The 23,980-nt window shown below is 41.8% G+C and overlaps 1 long non-coding RNA gene across 1 annotated transcript in view; it reads right to left on the reverse strand.

The window, feature by feature from the left end:
• Positions 1 to 23,980, reverse strand: part of LOC135933767 (uncharacterized) — a 98,110-nt gene that overhangs the window by 26,539 nt on the left and 47,591 nt on the right. The window contains exon 3 of the long non-coding RNA XR_010573932.1: positions 7,912 to 7,964. This is a non-coding gene — a long non-coding RNA (uncharacterized LOC135933767). The remainder of the gene's footprint in view (positions 1 to 7,911; positions 7,965 to 23,980) is intronic.

The raw sequence follows: 23,980 nt of genomic DNA on the forward strand, positions 1-23,980 counted from the left end.
CAGGGGTAGTAACTGTCAGTGATGACAAAGGTAATCAGTGTGCTATTGTGTGTGTGTGTGTGTGTGTGTGTGTGTGTGTGTGTGTGTGTGTGTGTGTGTGTGTGTGTGTGTGTGTGTGTGCTACAGTAGGTGAAACATTCCTGTGTACTGGTGTTTATTATATCTACATATTTTTTCCTGGATTGAACATTTGTGGTTTAGTACATCACAGAAATACAACACATGTTAATGAGAATGGTCCTAGAACATTTGTACATCATTACATTGAAAGAAATATAGATTATGCATTTGTTTTATTGATTTTTTTACCTACTTGAGATTAAATCAGTTCATCTCCCTGAGAAAGAGAATCCTGGTACTACTGCATTAATATTTTGCAATGCCTTTAAATGTAACACAAATATCAGTCATTAAAAATATAAATTTATTAAGGTACAATTTGGATTAAAAAAAACTACTATGCATATAAAAACGATCTATGTAACCTGCACTAATATCTTTAATTGGTTATAAAATTTAAAGCCCTGATTTACTAAAAACATCAGCGCTGCACAGACCAATCACCTTCTCCTTATTCTGGCTGCTAACGTCCTCCTCTGTCACACCAACCCTCTGCATTTCCTCCTTCTGTACATCCACGAATCTTCTCTGTGGTCGTCCTCTTTTCCTCCTGCCTGGCTCAACACTCAACATCTTTTGTCCGACACACCGACTGTCCCTGAACACATCCAAACCAGCCTCGCCTCTCTAACTTTGTCTTCCAACCACGTGATCTGAGCTGAGTACTCCATTCTTATTACTCCCAACCCAACGAGAACCTCAGGATCTTCAGCTCTGACCTGCTGCCTTTTTGTCAGTGTCACAGTCTTCAAACCATCCATCACAGTTTGTCTGACCAACATCTTCTTTTAACAATATATAAAAACAATAATATGTAGGCATTATTTAGAAGTAGAGCTTTTCAGCAAGAAATGCTGAAATCAAACCTGATTTCAAGCCCTTGAAGGCTCTGAGACTACAGATGCTGTATATTTGACTCCAGTCTTTGAAGGAAAAGCTGATCAGTGCTTGGAGGCAACACAAAACAAGGTTTTTTTCAGCATGACCCAGTTGCTGTGTGAATCTTCCTTTTTTGTAGGATTCAAGATAACACGAAGTAACCGTGCCCTCCTCATGCCCTCCTCTGTGTCTTCCTCTTCTCCTCTGTCTTGTCCATTTACCAGTTCCCCCCTGTGAAGGACGGCCGCTGTGAGCTGACAGCCTGGCTGCCTGCCATTTGTTACTGTGTCAGTCGATTTTCCAGCCGTCCCCCTCCCTCTCGTATCTACGCTCTGACAAATGCATGATGGGTATTAGCAGGGCGGTCGTGAGCACAGTCTGCTTTGCTGCACAGCAAAAAAATTATTGCACGAGAAAATCTTTGCTTTTGTGCAACATTATGCTTGAAGATGAGATTTGTCTGTGGCTTTATGGCCCTATTCTAAAGACAGTGCAAGTTACTGCTGATTGGCACCGACATCGCAAATCTGTACCATCTTGAATCCATCTCAAAGGATAAAATAGAAAGATTCCACCAACAATCAGCAGCAGCACTGGCATTCATCAGAAAATACAATGTGACATTTGGCCTACAAGTATGCTGACAAAAATTCCAGAGAGCCAACAGCCAGGGAGTCTGGCATTGACCCAAAGAGAAGCACAAAGAAAAGTCTGATCATCAGCAAGGAGAGATCAGCATTCTTTCAAGGCCACGGTACACTGTAGTGAGCTAGAGAAAAGGGTTTCACAAAAGGAGGCAATCCTTTGATGCTATAACCCAACTAAGTGACCAAAGTGAAGCTTTGGGAGCTCTTTTTGTGTAACTGATTTTGTTGGGTGTGTTCTGAGATGGTTCTGGTGACTTCTAGTCGTTTTCACGGCCTCAGAGTATTCCTACTGAAGGCTACGCAAAAGCTGGAAGAACCAAGATGAGGTTGTCTATCTGCACATCCTCTGATGATGTTAGTAACTTCCTCATTTTCCTAATCTCTGTTTAAACTGACCACGTTCACTTGAATGCCACCAAAATACCTCTGAACTGAAACGTACAACAATCTAACAAAACCTTTCGGGTTAAAAGCAGATTCTTTTTTTCCAAACTGTCACTTTATTGCTAGTTTGTATTTGTCCCTCTTCAGAGCACTACTGATAGAAACAAAACAGTATCACTGAGTTTTTCCAACCCAATCAAACAGCCAAACAAGCTGGTCCTTGTCAAAGGATCATCGATCCCAGACCTCGCCAGGACTACTGTTACAATACAATTCAGCAACATTTGAGTCATGTGTGAATGATCCTGATGCTATTGTTAGTACATTTGTAAATAAATACATTAAAAAATAGATGATTCTAAAAATAAAAGTCAACTTTGGGCAAAGGAATAGAAACTCATCAGCCAAAGTCTTGGAAAGATCAGGATAAAGTGAATGATACCCATGAATTCCATGTAAAGGTAAATGCAGCTGCATGACATCAACATTGGACATTAGTTAGTTAGTTAAGTCTCATTAAGCCTAAAGAGAAGGATTTTCACCCGTGCATGGAAGGAGTCAAGTGTGGATCTTACTGTGGGGATACTGCTCTCTCATTGGATGACATCTCAGAGACTAAAACACACTTTGTATTAATATCGTTTTAAGTCCAGTTTTCCTCAGTTAGCCAGTGAGGAGCATATCTTACATCAGGTGCTATAATCAATAAGAGTTGAACCTAACAAATGACACCATAAACTCATCAGGACAGTGTTTATTGATGTCATACTGCAAGGGAGAAAGGAACGTTTCTGCACTCAGTTTTCCAAGTAATACCAGAGTAGCTGACCCCTGCTAGCCATGAGAATTATGATACTCCTGCATTCATGTTTCAGGTCTACAGTAGATACACCCTCTAATTAAACCTTAGATTTTATATTGACGATGTGGCACTTCCTGACTCGGCACTGAAAGTAGGCATTTGTAAAGACGTCACCTCAAAGTTGTTAAATGACAGTTTCACCATTCATGATGGATCATTATTCATCAATAGCTTCATAATGGGCAAAGTCTGTGAAGTGCCTCCTTCGGTGTATGCAAATCAGATCTGCTTTAATCACACTGTGATAAAGTAATGACTTAGTGGAAGGCTCTCACTAAAGCCTTGCCAGTAGCTCAGTGCAGAGGGCCACAGGATGTGGTGGGAGGCTGTCACTGCACCAAACAGGTGGCGTCTAAAAAGAAGAGGAAACGAGGGGGAAAAAACACAGGCGGACATTTATTTGATGCTGACCCAAAACATCCGATCAATTTGTAAAGAATTTTGTGGTGTTTTAAACCTTTTTTTTTGAAGGTTCATGGCTAATAAGGACCATTCTGAAATTATTGATGACGCTTTAATTTGTCTAGTAAAACCCTCTAAACCTTGACCTGCAATTTTCTGACCTCATGTGAGGCATGATAACATAGTTCTGTGACTCCCCCAATACAATAAAAAAATGCCAGCTTCAGGTGATCATCTTGTGCACATTAGACCATTTCCTGTGGCTGCTATTAGTCTGCTGTTCTGACCACTTGCCCATCTTGTGCGATGTTAGGATCCAAATTTGAGGGTAACAATAATCAACTTCTCTGAGAACTGAACCAACTTTGATGTTGGGGTTAATCACCTGTGGCGAGAGCTGGATTTCCAGCTACGACCCAGACGCGCAAAAGAGGTTTCAGTACATCAGGTCGGAGGGCGACCGTGTTCCAAATTCACAAGGGTAAGGGTTCTCCAAAAATATATATTGTGGCACATCCCACTGTGCGCTGACAACAACAGCACATAAAGTCCATACCAACACCATCTTCACTCACAAACCATACTGGCCCAGTATGGCCTAGGATGGTGACTGCATCTTCTGCGTATCGGGTGGAGCTAGAGGACTTGTCTCGGGTGCAATCTGGTGGAATCTGTCTCCACCTTCAGGTTTCTGGGCACCCACATCTTCGCCGATTTCACCTGGACCCACAACACCAACAGCCTGGTAAGAGCGGCTGCACCTCCTCCGTGTCCTGAGGAGGAATAACTTGGACCAGAAGCTCCTGCTGACCTTCTACTGCTCCTCAGGGGAGAGCGTGCTCTCCTCCTGCCTGTGGCCACTACTGAGAACAGGGCAGAGGGTAATTAACACCGCCCAAAAAACAATGGCTGCCATCTCCTGTCTCAGAAAAACCAAGGCCATCACAGGATACCCCTCGCACCCCACCCACCACTTGTTTGACCCGCTGCCCTCAGTCAGGTCCCACACCTCCAGACTCACTAACAGCCTCTTCCCCAGGTTATTCGGACTGTGGACAAACACTATCCCCCCACACCCCACCCACCCCACCAAGCTGAGCTGCGGTCTAAGTAACCCTCATCACTCAGCCCACTCACACACGGACTCTGCTCAGACCAAGTCTTTTCTTTGCAGCCTGTTCTCGAATGTGTGCCGTTCTCTTCTTTGTATATTTCTCCTGTTTACTTTTCATTCCTGCTGTCCACTATTTATATTTTATTCACACAGTTGGTGTGGAACGCTGACAATTGTACATGGACAATGACAATAAAGGGCTATTCTATTCTATTCTATTCTATTCTATTCTAAGCTCTCACATCAATCATGCACTTGATGAATCTGATTTTAATTGCTGGTTGTGTTCTACAATAATACTGACCAACAGAAGTTTGAAGCCTAATATCTGGCCATTAGCATTTGTACATAGGTCACAATGAACTTGTGCTGCGGGACTGAAAGTACTGACTTTACCTTACTGCACAACCAGATTAAGCTGAACTTCCCTCGGACAGCTTTAACCAAACTTACAGCCAAATGTTGATATTACAGAATCTGTAGGCCTCACCACTGGCACTGATGCTGAGGTTGTATCTGCTTGTAATGATGCAGTGAATCATGCTGATGGTACGGGCAATGACTGACTAAGTCCACAACAAGGTTTCAAAATGTATTAGTAAGACAGGCAAACTTCAAGATGTCTAACTGTAAGCCCACAAGAACCAGCGATTACTTCCTGTGAATCTGCTGCAGCAAAAGCTGTATCACTTGGAGGGTATTTAAACAGACAGGATGAAGGAGTAACGTTGCTGAACACATCTCTGATAGAAAAGGGTCTATGTAAGAAACACTATGTAAGGGACACAATGTCAGGTTTACGTCACCAGCTGGACAGCATGTAACTGGAAATAAAAATAGTTTTTGGCTTTTTCAAATTATTCCTGTATTTTCTGCCACCAATGTGTTTACAAGACTTTTAGGCACAGAAAAAAATGAAAAATCAGATTATTTAATTATTTAACTGCTACTATGAGTCCACACAGGTGTGATAGACCTCTGAGATGCTAGCTTTACCGGCACAGTAGACATTAGATTCATTTTTGTTAATTATGTTAAGAACTTCCATACAAAAGCTTTTATTAGCTGTTTATATGGTAACATCTAATCCCGGTCTGACACCTGGTAGTTCGTGGTGCCCTCATCTATTTTTGTTTGTTAAAGGTGGTCAGCAAACAGGTTTCAGGTGCATGACTGCCACCTTCCAGCAGTAGTAATGTACTGCATTCTATTAGGTACTGACAAAAAATGAAGGAAAACATATATTTTACACAAAAAATAGTAACATTTATGTAATAAAAAGAATATCCCGCCTATTTAGATTTAAACTAGTCTGCATGAACTGATATCAGAATCAGAATCAGCAAAGGACAAGAGTCTGTCATCCGCGTTCATTTGACCAATCATCAGGCTTTTTACTTTACTTTTTGTCGTTGTTTTTCTAAGCTGCTCAAAATAAATCAGATATTTTTCTGAAATTTAGATTCACTGTTTCACTTCTACCAGCCAACGTTTAAAACAGCAAACAACCATCTGTTTTTGAAGATAAAAAAATGTAAACATGAGTCTGCAATAATCAACAGCAGGTCTAGTTAGGTTACAGAAGCAAAACAACAGTGAGTTATGATTTCTTTAAAATAAAGTTCTTAAGAAAAATAATATTTTTATTTAAAATGATTTATAATATTATTAATTACCAATAATATTAAAATCTACAAATCAAACTTTGAGACGTTAATGTGAGGTTTTCAGGTTGTATCCCTCCATGTTTTCATGTTGTTGTGATGGCTGCATGCGACCACACAACTAAAACACTCGGGTCATACTCATGTTTACCTTTCTGTCTCATATTTACTTTGTGCTGTAAAGCTTCAGTGATTATAAGTTAACCAATTCAAACATTTGAGTTGGTTTGTAACGCATGACAGCAGTAAGCTACAGCCCAAATGATGGCATAGAGTCTGTTTTGTATTGTGTGCTATGGTGACATGGGGATATGATATATTAATTATTCTTTCTGAGTTAGCTGGCTGCCGCTCCAGTCCTTCCTGGTTCGGGTGAAAGCAGAGGCTGAGGGTGGTTTAAATGCAGAGGCCAATAAAATGGGCTGAACCATCTGTTGTGACCACGCAGGGGGGAATGGGGTTCTTCTCGAATTATGGTTGGCTATCATCTCTGTGGCTTTCACCTTTGGTGTACACATGGTTCATTTGCTTGCTGGAGCTGGAGCTGTCTCTCATTTGGGCAGGTCAGTTCGCTGAGTTGTGTTTTGTTAAGTTGACCTCTTTTATGGGCTCACCTGGTTCTTAAAACAGCTTGTTTTTGTCATTTTTGAATTTTTGTAATAATTTTGTCTTTTTTGGGGTATAAAAAACCCTTTTTTGTTTTTGAAGATTACACCTGTGCCTGTATGTTCTGTTAGTGCCCTTCATCACACATGAACATTTCTTTGCGTTCTCTCCATGAATCCTATTTGTTGAGGTCAAACGTTGTGCAGTATAGCACCTTTGGACTACACACACCAGATCACACGGAATTGGAACACTTTGTTTGTATCATGGACTTTTTCTGCTTCTTGAGGGCAGATTAAATAAAAAGCTTGGAATATTTCACACCAATTGCAAATAAAGATGCCATTTTACAAACATCTTGGCTCATCAGTTACAATTTCTTAAGTCTACAAAACTGAATTCTCTGCAGTGCTGCAAAGAACAAAATGCAAAACGCTTCTGAAGGTTGCGACTCTGACAACGTTAAGAAAATAACTAAAGGTAAGTCTTTGCATTGCAGAGCTGGACTGGTTGATTTTCTCAGTGGCACAACGCTCCTTTGTGAAAACAAGATGAACAAATACAAAAGAGCTCGGACCTTCTCGTGGTGTAGTTTACAAATCTGTAATATTAGTAATATTAGCTGAGTGAATTCCAGTTTGATGTTGCTTTGCTGTAAAATGTGGACTCCATTTAAAAGGATAATTTACAAGGTAAATTTGGTAATGAGTAAAGCAATAACAGATAAAAACGTCCCAGCGACTACCGCTTTTTCTTTTCATTGCACCCTGTTATTCTGTGTGATTCAGAGGAAAGCATAAACTCTGCTCGTTTCCCCAATTTTTGTCAAGTGTTACCAGGTGTTGGTTGAGACGTTTTCTGGGTAGGACAACCGAATGTCTATGCTTAAAATTAGCCCTTTATTGTGCATGTTTTTCATGTAGAATGAGTTAGAGCAAAGAAAAGACAGATTTAACTCTGTATACACCGTCCTCTAACTGCAAAGAGCTGAAAAGAAATGTGGGCAGTTTAGCCGAAGTGAGAAAACCATTGATTTTCACATGTTTGTATGAACCTGTATTCAAAATCTATGAATACTGCACTTCCAGGATTGAATGCCTACATGTCTGTGGATCACGTGCGAGCTGTCGGGAACGGCTCCTCCGCAAGTGTCACGTCAAAAGAGAAAGGAGACTGAGATAAAAAGCCAAACAGATTTGCAGCCATTCAGTACAGTGAATGTGACTGGCTGACCTTTTGTGTGTCCTCTCACGGGCCTTCAGGAGCGAGTTCTTCCACGAACACTCCTGTGAACAGAAACAATGGCAGAAGCTGAGCACAAAAGGAGACACCACACAAAAAATGTCATTTTCTCCCACTGCCACCTTTCACATCCCAATTCATTCTAATGTTAGAAACTAACTGTACCAACTCATATCCATAATAAAGGAAAACCTGAGATTTTCTTAATGACAAAGACAAACGTAAGAAGCAGAACATCATTTTGGATGCGTGTGAAGGCCAAAGGAGATCCTTTGATTAAAATTCCTTTCTGATGTTTTGGAAGCACTTGACCTTCAATTGGCGCACAGAGCTCCAGCACAACATTCACTTAGCTCACCGATGCCTCGATCAATTCTCGACAGGTTCAAAAGACTCCGAGTCAGCCTTTCATCAGAGTTCATTCAGCCGCCACCCTTAATGACACCTTGAGAAATTCCTCAATAAAGCTGCAAACAGACTCTGCTCTTCTTTCTGCAGCTGCTGCAGGCCACACAGTCAAGTGTATGATGAAGACTGCATTTCAGATTTATTATGGGGAGAATGAGAGAGGTCGATAATGTACGGCAGGAAGACTAGCTTTTATTCACAAATTAGAGAAGCTGGGTAAGCGGTGTACTAACCGTATGTGCAATTAAAATGACCTTTCCAGTGTCCTACAAATAAGTTGAGTTCCCAGTCGTCTACTGAAAGCATTAACGTCTCGGTCACACAGGCATAGAGATTGGTTGCCATCAGATACTAGGGAAAAACGAGTATTTCCTAACCTGTTGCTAAGCCCCTGTAACACAGACTGATAACCACTGATTACAGAGTGCTGAAACAAAAACTCCATGCACTTCCTTTGGTTGCTGGCAGATTGCAGCAATTGCCCACAGACTTGAAAGACGGTGAGCGGTCTGCAAACACTTGTAAGCTGCTTGCTAAGAAACTGTGATATTGTAGAGTGCAACGCAAACCAGAAACTGACTGTTCACCTTCAAAGTAAAAGTTGTGCCGTGTGCTAAAACCAGCTTGTTTCTAAAGGTGCAACTTTTACAAAGCAGACAATTTGGCAGTTTCCACGCAAACTATAGGAAACACCTATAATCTGCTAATGACCAAAGCAATCACAAGGAGGTCTTTGCAACCTACTTGGCCCAGCAGCCTTCACCAGCCAGTTGGGGAAAACATTTCTGTTGGTTGCCAGGGGTTAAACCACTGGTCTGTAGGCCAAAGTCACTGAGACCTACGACTCAACTAACAAGAAAAACATCAACGGGCAATGTCAAACGCAATGCCTGCTGCCTGGGTCTTCATACTGTTTCAGCTTGTTCAGGCAAATTTATTTAATAGTGTAAAATGTCATCAGCACTGTGACCTGGCTTAGGGCGGCTTTGGCAGAGTGCCCATGAACATCCACACAGAAAGCATTTATTCTTCTGGGTTTTCCTCCGCATACATTAGTTGCACATCCATCCATTAGTGTTTCCCTTGATGGCTGCAGCAACACTTTCCTTGTCGACCAATAGAGGCTACTTCAAACTAAAATGGCATGAAAATAAATCTTTCCACCGGGTCTGTTTAACGTTCACGAACATAAAACTTTCATGAACAAACGATTACATCAGGGAAGTGAAAACCAATATTGCTGACAGCTGCGCATCCATCAGTGGTTCTGGACTTTACAGACATGCTTTATCGGGTCTTTTTGGGTCGCATTAGAGTTTCTGTTTTCAGTTGCATTGTGTAAATTAGCATTGGCGAGTGACCGCTCTACATCCAGAACTTGTTTGCAGCAAGCCTTGCTCCGAGGCTACTGTCGATGGTTTCCAGGATGTTTGCTTGCCTTGGATTCTTGGCACAACTACAGAAAAGTGTGTAAGAGAAATCTTTGGGTTATATTCTGCACACTCGCTGTGACAATGATGTCCACATACCGTGTTTTTCCATTTGATTCTCTGTGAAAATTGGCTGGCCTTTTCCTGACATGAATGATAAAAACTACTCGGTGTCACGAGGCAACAGAGAATTTTGCTGCGAACACCAGCTCTCCTTTTTTCCCCATTAGACAACGTTTAGTTTGAATGTCACGCCACTCTTCGATTTGGGTTAATGGCCAGAAATGAAGTTTTTTCTCACCTAACATTGCTAAACTTGCTTCGGAGCTGCCCCTTGAAGTGACAGCACTAATAATAAGAGTGCCACAAAGCAGTGGCCATTATACATATTAAAGCAGATAGAATGAGGACAAGACGCAGTACAAATCCTGTATATTCAGGATCAAAACAGAAACAGTCTTTTTTTTTTCCCGTCACAGCTAAAAATAATGCTCGGCCCATTATTGAACCAAGTATAACAGGAAACAAACAGTCCTTTTAAGCCCCTGTAGAACCACTCGTCTATTTTATATTTCAAGAGAGCTAAATGAACTTTGCTGACTTTGTATTCTTTAAGAAAGCATCGAGTGGAGGTCAGCAGTGGCATGCTTTCTCTGTTCCCCTTTCCCTTTAAAGACAATGACCTGACCAGCAGGGCAGCTTGGCTGGAGATGAGAAAGTAGTTATTTCCAGCAGCCTCCTCATTTATTTGTGTACGTGTTTTAAGAGACCCAAAGCAGCAAGCCGAATGCCTGGGTACCATGCTGATAAAGCAAGAAGGGTACTTTGCACTTTACGCAGGGCCCCTCGGTGACTACAGAGGAAGTATGGGGCTGGGGGGCACTCGGACAGGGGGATAAGGGCTCTAAGCCAGACGGATACACTCGGGTGGATAACATGTCTTTAATGCTACTGATGGACTGCCCAACTGGCGCCCTGGCTAGCTGGCAACACGCCCAGCGTTCTTCCACTGGCTGAGCTGCTGTATAGCTTGGATGACTGTTGGGAGACAGAAAGGGAAAGTCAGGGGTGACAGACAGGCAGACCGCAGACAGAGGCCAAAGGCAAAGACAGACTGCAGACGAGGGGAATCGATGACAAACGGGGTGGAGGCCACCGATTCGCGCAGAGGTTATTGCTCGTATGTGAGTATTCAGCTCACACAAAAGTATATCTCATGTCAGGTATGTTTTATATCAATGCAACGCAGCAGTCGGTGTGCCAATATACCTTTAGATATATCTCATATACGTGTACAGGTGGGAGTTCTATCCAACCAAACCTCTGATGATGTGTGACAGAGCAGGCTGGCTGATAAAATATACAAAAGAGTCAAAATAAAAGTCAAAATCATCAGGATACTGTATCTACATGTAAAGGTGAAGTTTTTGATCAGCGAGCGCCACTAAAAGTGTCCTCTTGGTTCAAGCAGGACATGGTCTCTGATGATTAGCCATTCCACATGACTTCATACCCTTCTAGCCACTGAATTGCCCAATGCAAAGCTCTGCTGACTGTCCTCAGTTGCTGCACATCTGTAAGCCACCTTTCAATGCACCTTAGCATCAGAGAAGCTTGAACCCGTTCCTGGAAAGAAGGACATCTGGAATACCCTATTTACTGCTGCTACAATGGACACTAATGGTATTTTTACATGGAAGCATCTTCCACCGCCCAATCCACCCTTTTCCCCACCCGACTTTATCACAGCAGCAAACAAACTCCATGCTCCTGATTTCCATTAAAGATCCTGCACAAAACCAGCCTGTTAGAAGAGGCTAAAGGAAGCTACACGATCACTCTCCTGCCAGGGCTCGCACTTAATGTGCTCAGTCGGCCTTGAGCTGCAGTCTGAAATAACAAATCGGAGAAAAATTGGAGGGAAAATACAGGTTTCAGGGCTTTGAATGCCATGTATCAATTGCCTCGGCTCGAGTGAAACAAGAACCAGTAAGGCTTACTGCGACAATGTCAAACATTTCAGCTTTCAGCAAAAATATGAGTTTGTTATGGTCCAACACTTATCTTAGTGCAGACTGGTCTCTGCTTCTGCTTAACACGGAGGTCAGCCAGCATCACAGTACTACTGACAGTACGGAAGTACTACTGGACAGAGTGAACAGCTGAAGTAAATCAGCATATCATGACGCACACTCCATTTTTATATAGCATGGGGAATTTTTTCATGATTAACTACCCATTCCTTAATTTTCCCTAAACCACTTATTTATAGAGAAACTGACCTTAAAATGATCACCGAGCAATTTGAAAGCTTGTAGATATTTAACACATTTCACAATCTGATGATTTTCACTGTCAAAAGGCTTCTGCTGCATTCAAAGGTCTGAATTTGTTCCATTTTTGTGTATTTACATATTGCCAATATTAAGCACACATTTTTTCTGCTGCTGTGAAAAGCCGGGAGTTCACTGTTCTCGCCGGCTCTAGTGACCCTTGACCTCCCGGCTAGCTATCGAGCGGGTGGGTAACAGACGTCTCTGAAAACGTCGGAGCACTTTTACAAATATGTGGTGTCTTAATAAACCGAGCAGATATTTGAAGTTCACACAGCTACACCCTCGCCTGAAAATATCTTAAAAGTTTATTTTGTGACCCAGAAAGATTAATAAGAGTAATATTAAAACCAAGTAGCTGCCGCCACTGTTGGAAACTGAGCTGGGCCGCGCTATGAATTCTGGGATAGGTTGGGCCACGAAGTATACACCCGACCCATCCTTCAAATCTGGGGAAATGAAGGACGCATTTGTGGGCCACATTTGGAGGAGTCTTCGAATGTGGACAGCCTTCGTTGCGTCACTGTGATGTAATCGGCCTACAAATGCAGCCTCCACAGGATGCGGCCTCTGAATTTGGACACAGCTTCGATACCAGACACAGCTTCTTCTTCTCAGGGTTTAACGGCAGCTGGCATCCTTGGACATGCAGTGCTGCCATCTTCTGTTTCAGTCCGTTATTACACTCTTAAATCCTACTACTTATTACTGCGTCTTTCAGGATCTTACAAAGCCTCAAATGACACGTCGACTATTAAATTAGTCGTCAACGATTTTGATAGTCGACGTAATCGTGACAGCCCTATTATACATATATAGCTTTTTTATGTCTACTTCAGTACTTGTGTGTGGTGAAAGCTAGTAACTACTACTAAAGCCACTGGATGTAACTTCTACAAATGATTAGTAAGACTGAAAACCTGATGCCAAAGAATACTACAACCTTTAAAAAAGTTCCTTTTAATTTTTTAAAATGAGGTCTAAGTGTTCTGCTAGTCTACAATAACCATGCACAGTGACTTGAGGGTGTAGATACTGTCTGCTGAGCAGTCTTTTGCTTCCCTAACGAATCTGATGTTATTTTCCTCTTATAGAAAAACCGCTGCACGCCGTGTCTTTTAAATATTCTGGTTTCAGCTTCCACAACGATGAACCACAGGCCAGAAGGTTTAAAGACCCTTATACAGCCTATTTCACATTAGTTTAGTGCAGCGTAAGTGCTGTTGGTGCTATTTTATAGTGGTTTTTTTTCACTCAAGCACTGATTAGTTATTATGGTGAAATATATTTTGGGTGAGATTGAAGTAATGACAGGAAGAGATTCTTAGTTTGTGGTTTTGGCGGTTTCCTTCATGGGCGGGACCACACTCCAATAACTCCCGTCTCTCCAGAATGTAAACAGGGCATGTTTAGGAATGAATCCGATGATACCTGCTGCTCCACATGCCAACACGCAGCTTCCGTTGAAATTATTTGCTTATGACCCTCCAATCGGCAGGAAACTTTATTTAAATTGGGAAGAATAAATATACTACATACAGTCAGCTCTAACAGGATGGACTGTTTATAGTTGGAGGACTCTTAAGGAAGTCAAGCTGTGTTTAGATTAGAAGACGTTTCGACTGCACAGTTATTTAATAAATAAACAAAGGCGGTTCAGGGTCTTAAATTCTGTTTTGTGTTTGCTTCAACATCCTTTAAGTGGTCTGGTTAAGCATTTACCATATATTATAATAAACTCCCATCCCAGTATAGATCAGGCACGTTTCTATTTGTGTCAAACTGCAGTTTCATCTTAGGTAAAGCAGTGCAGTTCTTTTTTATTTCTTACTAAAAAACAAACCACAAACAAGAGTCATGTTAAAATGATGATATCTTTATAATTTTATAAGATATTTCAATATTTCATTTGTGTGCATCTGGAGAAAAACTGAATGTGATGAAACAGTGGTCAGATGGCCAACGGTGAGGGAATCTTGCAATGTTAAGACAACAACACAGCACATATTGAAAAGGTGTTAGTGACAGTGTAGGAAAACAGATGCATCAAATTGCTAATTAGCTCTATCGTCACAGGGTTTACAACGCAGATGGCATGCTAAATATTAACTTAAAGTTTGCAATTACTTTGTGGAAAAGATATGCATGTAAGCTCCAGTCACAGGTGGAGTACTCGTGAACACCACCAAATGCTAGACTGTACTGTCTGGTTGGGAAAGGACAAAGGTTATGTGCTACCGAATTTCTAAAACCCAACTGCAAGTCACTGCCCCTTGCTAATTCTCTCTCTGATACTGTAAGAAACTTAGGTGTTTTTCTGGACAGTTCTTTTAAGCTTGATAAACAAGTGTCCTCCGTAGAAAAATCTAGTTTTTACCAACTAAGTCAAATCTCTAAGGCTAAGCCTTACAGACCGCGCAAGGATCTTGAAAAACTTATCCATGCCTTTGTTACTCCTAGATTAGACTCCTGCAACCCCTGTTACTTCAGCCTCCAATCTGTCCTTCTTCATAGACTGCAGCTCGTTCAAAAGGCTGCGGCACACCTCTTAACTGGAACTGGAAGGTTTGATTCTATCACTCCAGTTCTTGCCAACCTACATTGGCTTCCCATCAAACACCGTATTGTTTTTAACATTTTATTGCTTACTTTTAAAATCATAAACAATATTGCGCCTAGCTACCGTATTGAACTCCTCAGCCTGTATACCCCTAGGAGAACGCTAAAATCATCGGGCCAATTCCTCTTGGTGCAACCTAGGTCCCAGCTGAAGACCAGAGGTGGCCGTGCCTTTGCTTTAGCCGCACCCAACCTCTGGAACAACCTTCCAGCCGCTATTCGTGCATCTGAATCTATCCAATCTTTTCAATCGCGATTGAAAACTTATTTATTTAACCTAGCATTTTCGGGTAGTTAGTGTTTGCACTTTGCAACTGCACCTCTATGTAATCTTGATTTATATTATTGTATCGCTGGAATAACCTTCCAGTTGATATTTATGTGTATGAATTGATTTAATTCTTAAATTATGTTCTGATACTTATTTATTTAACTTACATTCCTGGTTAATTAGTGCCTTCCACCTGTCAGTGTATTTTGTACTTTGCTATATGTAACTTAATTTTAATTTGTTGTATTATTGAGAAGCACTTTGGTTTTTAAATGTGCTATATAAATAAAGTTGTATTGTATTGTATTTGTTTCTGCAAAACTTTGCTTTTATTTATCACTGGTGAAAAATAAAAGCTACATTTTAGCTCAGGAGGTGGCACCATATTGGAGATGTCCGATAATCACTCCGCCCTCCTTCACCTGCCCTCCACCCTCTGCAAACATGTGAAAACAGAGCCTTTACACATAGAAGCATTATAAAAAAAGTTTGACTTCGAAAAAACGTCCATGACGACCACATTTGGACTATAAATAGCCGGATAGTACCAGGATGTCCTACCGACGACCACACTAGACGTCAAAAAAAAAGATGTCGCCTGGCGCCTTCAGTGGTTTGGTGCAAAAATAGGAGACGTCACTCCGGAGTCCTAGCAGGAGATGCAAACTGGATTGGTTTTGGTGTTTGGACGCATCGTTTCATTGCCTAAAGAAAGACTTGAAATATTTTTGAATTATTTCTTTTCATTGGAAAACTAAAACAACACGACCACTGACAAATATGCAACAGTTGGAATTCTGTTCCTTCTAAAAGTCGGGCTTGTTTCTCCCGAACCGAGCCTTGCAGGCTGCAGCCGCTAACAATCACCATTAACTACGGTGGTAATGTTAGGGTTATGCTTGAACTTGAAAGCTGCCTTACTCCTAGAAGGAGGCCTTGGAGGAAGAGGACAAATGGGTCCCCGGAGTTTGATAAACACACTGTATACTGGAAGGATCCCAGCTGGCTCTGCACTGCCATGTTTTCTTCTGTATAGCATATGCTAACTGCACGCAGCAGAGTGACAGCCCACTAGCAGATTGCAATGCTTACTATTTATTGGAAGACTCACATGGGCTTAATGGAATAAATGGGGCTGGGACCTATTGTTGCCATTGTTACTGCCGGGGTTACGCCATGTAGCCGGGACCAGTGTCTGCTGGTCGGTCGGTGCAGCTGAGAGGCAGTCCCAGAGCCACGGGAGTGGCCCAGCCCAGATGGTCGTCCTATACAGCCCGGAGACTCAATACCTTTCCTTCCCCCTCCCTCACAGACCAGATGGAGACCATTACAGTGGCCTGAAAGGCCTCAGAGAGAAGGACTGAGTGAAAGTGCGAGGAAGAGGTGGGGTCGGTGGCGATGGGGTGTCTCGGCTTTCCAAAAATCTCTAATTACCGCAATTGTTGAAATCTTTTCAGCCTGCTTTTTTCTTGCTTTTCTGATACAAAATGCTCCTTCCCAACATGCACTGCAAGCCCTCCTGAGAATTCCTATAAAAGGCCAGACTGACTCACATAAGACAGAGAGAAATAGGAGGAACTAGAAAAGGAAAGCAGAGGAGAAAAAAGCACATTAAAGATATGCAAATCTGACTGTCTGGGGTGAGGAGTATTAACCAGCGTTAGTAGGATAGCTGCCTCTATTTTTAGTGTTTGCCTGTGTGTGTGTGTGTGTGTGTGTGTGTGTGTGTGTGTGTGTGTGTGTGTGTCTCTGCTGAGGTGTGTGATGACTTCCTTAAGCCCGGGCTTTCATGTTCGAGTAAGACAGTCTGGGCGTCGAGATATGTCGGCAGAAATATTCTGCCTAATTGAGACGCTTCACAAATGAAGCTGTCAAATGGAGGCTTCAAACAGAATACACAGCAGCAGTTAAAAGAGAATTTTTAGGACAGCAGCGTGAAAGAGTGTCTCTTTCTCTCTACAGAAGTACAGTGCATTAAATGATTACAGGTTGGCTTCGGGACAATCAGAGTTGCCAAAGATTTTTTAAAAAGCCTTTGATGGGAGTCAAAAATAGCAGCAGTGCCAATCATATCTTCAGAAAGTCAAAATAAATAAGTCAACGGGAGGGACACGTCCGTCTCATTTAGTTTGTACCGCCGTCTGAAATTACCCAAGGCCGGCGCAAAGCCACCCGAGTCAGACATGTACCGTACTCACGTACAGCAGTGTCTGCACATACGGACAATATGGTTCCAAAACTGCTCCCCTCTCCGCCCACTCTCCTCCCCATACAAAGGATCCTCGCTAGCTCAATCAATGGCGGGCAGCAAGCTGCCTTTGGGCACAACAATCACCAGCAGTTTGAGAGCTTACTACAGGAAGAGTCTTAGAACTGCTACAAATTCACAGAAAAGACCGATGAAAATATTCCAATCTATCCCAGCTGTCATTGGTCCCGAGGCTGGCTACCCTGAACAGGATACCACTCCATCACAGGACTTGTGCACTTACTAGCTTTACTGGATTACTTCAACATTCTCAGTATACTGTCACTCGACATAAAGCCTGACTGGTTTAAAACTGATGTCAATACTGATATTTCATGATGTAAAAGTCCAATATTCGTATATTAAATTTGTTTTTTCAGATACACGACACATAAACACACGTCCCATTTGCTATCATTAGCCTACATTAGCTAACATTTGCTACAGGTACGTGTAGTTATTAATTTACTTTTGTTTTTACTTTATAATTTTTTTTACTTTACTTTATAATCTGTACAACCCTGTTTGGATCAGCTGGTCGTTGGGTTTAGTTGCAGAGTGTCCTCTGGTTGACACACTAAGCAACATTAATAATAATAATAATAATAATAGTAATAACATTGATGAAGGTGTTTCTCCAGTCTCTTCTTTACAGCTTACTTTTCATTTATCAGCTGTTATAAACGCCAACACTGACGTTTAAATCAGTTAGTCTCTAATTCCTCATAGAAATCAGTGACATCACTTATTTTATACGTCTACACAGACCCACAAACATCCATATAAAGAATTTTATAAATGAAGAATTAATTATGCAATAAAATATAAAACATTCTTTTACAATTATATTTATTAATTCTATTTAGTGATATCTACTTATTAAGACATTTCTTCTAAATACTTTTTTAAAATTGCAATTTAAAAAGAGAAATAAGTAAATGGATCCAAAAATCGAATCAGGAATACAGATTTGGTTTTCTGGAATTTAAACTGCAGATTCCGTACTTCCTTTATGTGACTCTTGTAGTCCTCGGAGAAAAATGAGAATTTGCCACGGATTGCTTTTTCACTGGTTAGAGACCCAGGATGGCCCTGGGATTTATCTCCGCTGCTGTTTGCTCCATTAACTTCGCCCTGCTACGGAGTTTAAAAGTGTTTGTGCTGAACTGAACAATTTGCCTTAGATCCTTCAAGTGTGCACTAGTGGAGTCATCCTAACCACCTGCAGAGGGTAAAGTGCTAACTTGGCTAATGCTACCATCACTGCATGGTGGCTGCTGAAAACACTCGTGTAGGTAAAGTTACTTTATGATCCTTCAGAGTTTAAAATGATTGATGCAGAGTGCTCGCCGAGACTAGAGACGACACGACTGAGACGACACTACGCATTTATTTTAACTAACATCTGGGTTCCTGTAATACCGACGGCAATAACATCAGGTTACTATGACAGTCTGTATCATGGTAACAAGCTCTATGACCTCACTACTGAAGCATACACCATTTGACTCAAGAGAGTCCAATACACACTCAGTGCATAAATGTTTATACACTGTGGTTTGAACAACTTCACACTGGGAATATGACATATATGTTACAGAAATATACCTCCTGCACAGGTGATTCCATCAGTCACTTAAACTGGCACCAGTAAGTATATACATGCAGGCAGAATGAATAACTTGGGCTTCATTTTCGAGATCTGCAGGTCGTTTAGGCAATGACTAAGTATACTGAAAGATTTCTCTGGTTCATGTCATCCTGCCATACGTCCAAATGTGCCATTTGGTGCAAGAGCACATTTCTCCACAACTCTTCAGGTAAAGTGAAGAATGCCAAGCTAAGATGACTGAGGTTACTCCATCAAGGAAGCCGCACACGCTGCTGAAATCCATTCTTTTCTATTGATTGTGCTGCGCAAGCAAGGCGCAAGTGTGTTGGCGAGGAGCACTTACACAACTGGGTTGAACTTTGACTCCTGCGTGGTGTGACATACATTCATGCGATTCATTTCAAAGAGGGCCGAGGTGCAGGCAAGAACCTGTGTGCATGCATGCACATGCCCACAGTGTTTTATGCAAAAATGGCAACCACAGCGAGGAAGACTAAATTGAATAGGAATCTAATAATGATGCTTAAATACACTGATGGGAAAACAAGCTATAATTAAGTTTTGTCAGTAAGCACAATGACAGCAAGCTTTCCAACATGTGACATCCCAAACTGTAACCTTTTCCTGACTGCCACTGCTGATATTTTGGTTTGCAGACCTTATTCCAACAGCACTGATCAAATTCAGAACTTGTGTTGTTTTAAAGTGGAAACAGACTTTGTGTGATATGTTTGTTTCAGCTTTTTTTCAGATGGTGCATTAGGAGCTTTTAGTGGCATATCTTAGACGTGGATGGGTCTAATGAAGATGAATTTGTTTAGAGGAAGATGCAGTGGAACAACAATTTTAGTTTTCCTGCAAACTTTGAAAGAGTTTTATTGCACTTAAGCACTGTCTCATTTTGTTGCCCTGCTTGCCACTTTTTGCAGAACTGCAGACTGATTTCAAAAGAAGCCTTGTGCTTGGCGCTACTGTGATGGAGGTGCACAGCGCATGGAAAGTGGATCAGTAAAACAATATGCAAGTGTCTGCTCTGAAACTTTCATCATGAACTCTAATGCTTGTGTTTGTCAGTGGAGTCATTGTTTGGATAAGAGGAGCCGAGCCCTGAGAACAGCAGGCTACTGAGGGCCTGCCGCAGAGTGTGATACCAATGGCTGCGGATAGCATATGGCATTGGAACTAGATACAACCCAAACAAACACAGCACAGAGGGATGGGCATGCACAGACGATGGAATTACATAGGCTGCGTATTCCAGGCGTGTGCGTGGTTTTGAGTGTACGGATGTGCAGCTCAGCATATGTGCTGTACACTCTTCAGCTCCAGGCGTCGGTATTTTAGAAACGCTGAAAAGATGTCGCTGTCGGGTTCGGCACGCAGGGAAACGTTCCAGCAGCTGTTCTAGCGAGGACAAATTCCAATACAGTGTCATCTCCACGGAGCATAAACAGTGTATGTGGAAGGGGACAGGTAAAATATTAATGAGAGCTCTTTTAGTAGACGAATGGGCCCGTGGCTGGTGACACTTCTTGGCATCACATTCCTAATGCGCACTCAGTAAAGGTGTGGAGATGTAATAATGGACGAGCAGTGCAGTCATTTTTATTCATCTGTTTTGCTGCAACGGCGTGAAAATGAGACATCTGTGAGTCACGGCAGATGGCACAGCAGTACAGTTTAACCAAGCAGCTAGCATAGCTTAATACACCCAAACACAGGGTGACATCACATGAAACCAGTAATTTACAACATCCCTGATTAAACTGCTGTGATTGGTCAGTTACAATGATGATGTCGCAGGAACCCAAACATACCAATATCACATACTGGGAGTCTTGTTGGCGATACCACCAATTCACACCAGTGGTGGAGTTTGCATGGTTTTTCAAAAAGCAAGCACATAGATGCTCCAAGTGTCGGTCTGCTCAAGTCACTCATGCAGAAAATGAAAGAGTTTTTTCTTATTTCGGGAAGTAGGCAGATTTTCATGCCAATGGCATAAAAAACTAAAAAAATGACAACAGCACTGCTGCTTGAACTGGATCGTATCCAACTAAACTGATGCCAGGAGCTAAATCAAGTCCAAGCAAAATATGGAATCTAATTACTGGTGGCTTCTTTCTGTTGTTCAAGAGACGGTCTGTATTTTTATCTTCCTGTGACCCTTTCTTCATGCATCTTTGAATATCGGCGTATAAACAGAAAGAAAAAAACAAGTGCAGCTGTGCTACGGAGCTGTCAGGAGAAGGATTAGCATTAGCCGGAGCAGCAGTCTACTAGGTGGTAGCCAGAGGAAAGGAAGGCGAGCGGGGTCTGACGAAAGGCAGGAGGCCCAAAGTCAGTCAGGCCTGGGGCGAAAGCTGCGATCCACGGGGATGTAAAAACACTGGAGTGAAGCTCAGGCTTTGCTTAATAAACACTGAGCAAGAAAAGGCACACATGTGTTCAGCACACATGAAAATACATGCAGCGCACAGTGTTTGGAGGAGACGCTGCAGCCACGGGCCCGATGTACAAAAGAATCCTTTGTTCTATTACAGCAACACACACACACACACACACAGCAACACACACACACACACAGCAACACACACACACACACAGAGCACACAGCACACGCACGAAACACACGAGCGCTTCACGCACACCAGACATTGCAGAACGCTGCAGGTCGAAGGCCGTTGGGGACTGGAAGTCAGAAAGTTGCATCCATCTCAGACTGTGTGTTGCCTCGCTGGAGCTCCACCGCACATACATCTTCTTTTTTGTGTTCGTGTGTGCGCTGTGGGATAAAAACTGCCTGCTGTGTACGCGCTGGTTTACAACACTCTCTTTCAGGAGGTGCATACAGACTCGAACCCGTCAGCTCAGGTCAAGGTAACGCTGTATTTAAAAGATATCAGTATGACATCACCCACTGGTTTTGGACGCAGCATTTTAACAACTAACTTACCCAAGTTATCCGAGCCTCACATCCAGAATCTTTGCTTCAGTTTTGGTGAGTGAACCCTGCTATTCTGTTACTCTCTTACTCAGTACTTAGTAGTAAGGTTATGGGCTGGCTGTACCACACAGCAGGCCCTATTAGTTTTAATGTAACTCAATGAAAAATCATCTGCGGCACACCAAAAGCAAACACGGTGGGGAGGGGTCGCTTCACTGAGTGCAAATAGTGGAGCTAAAGTCTAAGCAGCTACATGTGCCAACATTATGGAGATACAACTTCCCCGACTGCAGCTTCTGTTTGGATAAATGATTACAAAATAGGAAAAAAACATCATCAGTCATACGGGTGGTGTAAAGAGGAAAACTGTCCATGGAGACTGGGGGTTTTAGCATTTCCAGGTTTGCCTCAGTTTTCAGCTCCTGCTTCTTGGTCAAATCAAATTTAGCACCTACAAAGGATGAGGTGAAAACAGTGATAATGATGTGGTAGGTGAAAAGGTTTGTTGCCTTTACAGCTACTGCAACTGCTCTCCATCATTTAAAATGACTTCAGAACCAACTAAACTAAATTCTTTGGAGGTTTCTAAACATCACAGTACCACCCACAGGTCAGGTGTTTGCTAGCACACTTATTTAAGCAAGATCACTATCAAGTCAGCTTCCATGGGTCACTGAATGCTAATATGTTGGTCAGTTTACTTCCCAACACAGGAAGTGGATGCTGTGTAGTAAGCTTCAAGCTGGTTTCACCTTTTAAATATCTCTTAAACAACCATGCAAACAAAGCTGCTCAGTACTCACTCACTTAGCTAATTGTCTCCATCAGGACTATCGTGGGTGTGCTAAAGCTACAGCTAATCATGAGCAACAAATACGTTTCGTCCCAAACAATCAGTACGAGTAGCATACTCCCTCCACCTGACACAAAAGTCAGGTGACACAGAGGCTGTAACAGCATGTTTGAGCAACACAAGGACTCTAACGGTTGACCCACATGCGCTCCACAGTGGAACCACACCATTCGATTGGTGAGGGATCTTTGTTGTAGGTCAAAGTTCAAAATGATGCTGGGCAATATGGCAAAAAATCTTATCACAGTAATGTTATTCACACCAGGAAATACCGATATTTATCCCAATATAAAATAAATCAGTATTTCTGTCAAGCTTAAAGGTTCCTATCTGGGGCCCCTCAGTTACTGTTAATACTGGGATTATCCTGGGATTATCCTGGGATCACTGATTCAAGACAAAATTTTATTTTCCAAAGTTTTTATATTTAAGAAAACTTCCAACTTTTATCTACATGTGAAATGACACACGTGAAATTTGACTTTTCAAAAGCTTAATTCTGAGTTTGTACGTTCAGTGCGTAGTCACAAACGTCTGATGGGGAGATTCCTACGTTGCATTCCCGAATAAGTCAAAAGTCAGGAATTCCAAGTTTGCAGTTGGAACAAGATTTCCAGTCGGTTGATGCAAACAGTGCAGAATGTAGGCGGAGCAGCGGCACGTGTTAATGTTTGGGTTTCTACATATTGGTATGAGAAATGTGAGCAGGATAAAAATGAAAACAAAAAATGTTAACAGTGTGACTGAACATGAACATGTCAGGTTTGTTGATTTTTGTACTGAGGATCTATTCAAAATCTTTTTGCTTGTGCGATTGTTTCCCAACAACTTTAAACAGTTTTTTCAATATAAAAAGAGAAGAAAGAAAGAAAGAGTGTACGGGTAGTTTCTGATATCTTATTTTGTATTAACAGAGATCGTATTTCTTTGGAACTGATCAAAGAATTTAGGTTTCCTGTTCGATTCTGTTCTTCTCTAACACTTGACACTTCTGCCTAGTCAGAATTAAGATTTGTCATATATACTCATGTTACTTACCTAAGACAGGTGTTTGTTGTTGCAGTAAATTCAAATTCTAACGGAAGCAAATAATATTTAAACCAACAATAACCTCATATTTTCTCCCTTAGAAGTAAAAAGTAAGCTTGACAGAAATAGTGACTTGATTTACATTGTGATGTACACTAGCAGCCAAAAGTTTGGACACACCTTCTCATTTAAGGGGTTTTCTTTATATTTACTACTTTCTACAGTGTAGATACAAACTGAAGACATCAAATATAAGAAGATATATGGAATTATGTAGCACTCTGTGCTTTGGTCTGATGGGTCCAAATCT

This window comes from Pelmatolapia mariae, linkage group LG14, assembly GCF_036321145.2.
Source record: "Pelmatolapia mariae isolate MD_Pm_ZW linkage group LG14, Pm_UMD_F_2, whole genome shotgun sequence".
In the NCBI taxonomy this organism is placed as follows: domain Eukaryota; kingdom Metazoa; phylum Chordata; class Actinopteri; order Cichliformes; family Cichlidae; genus Pelmatolapia; species Pelmatolapia mariae.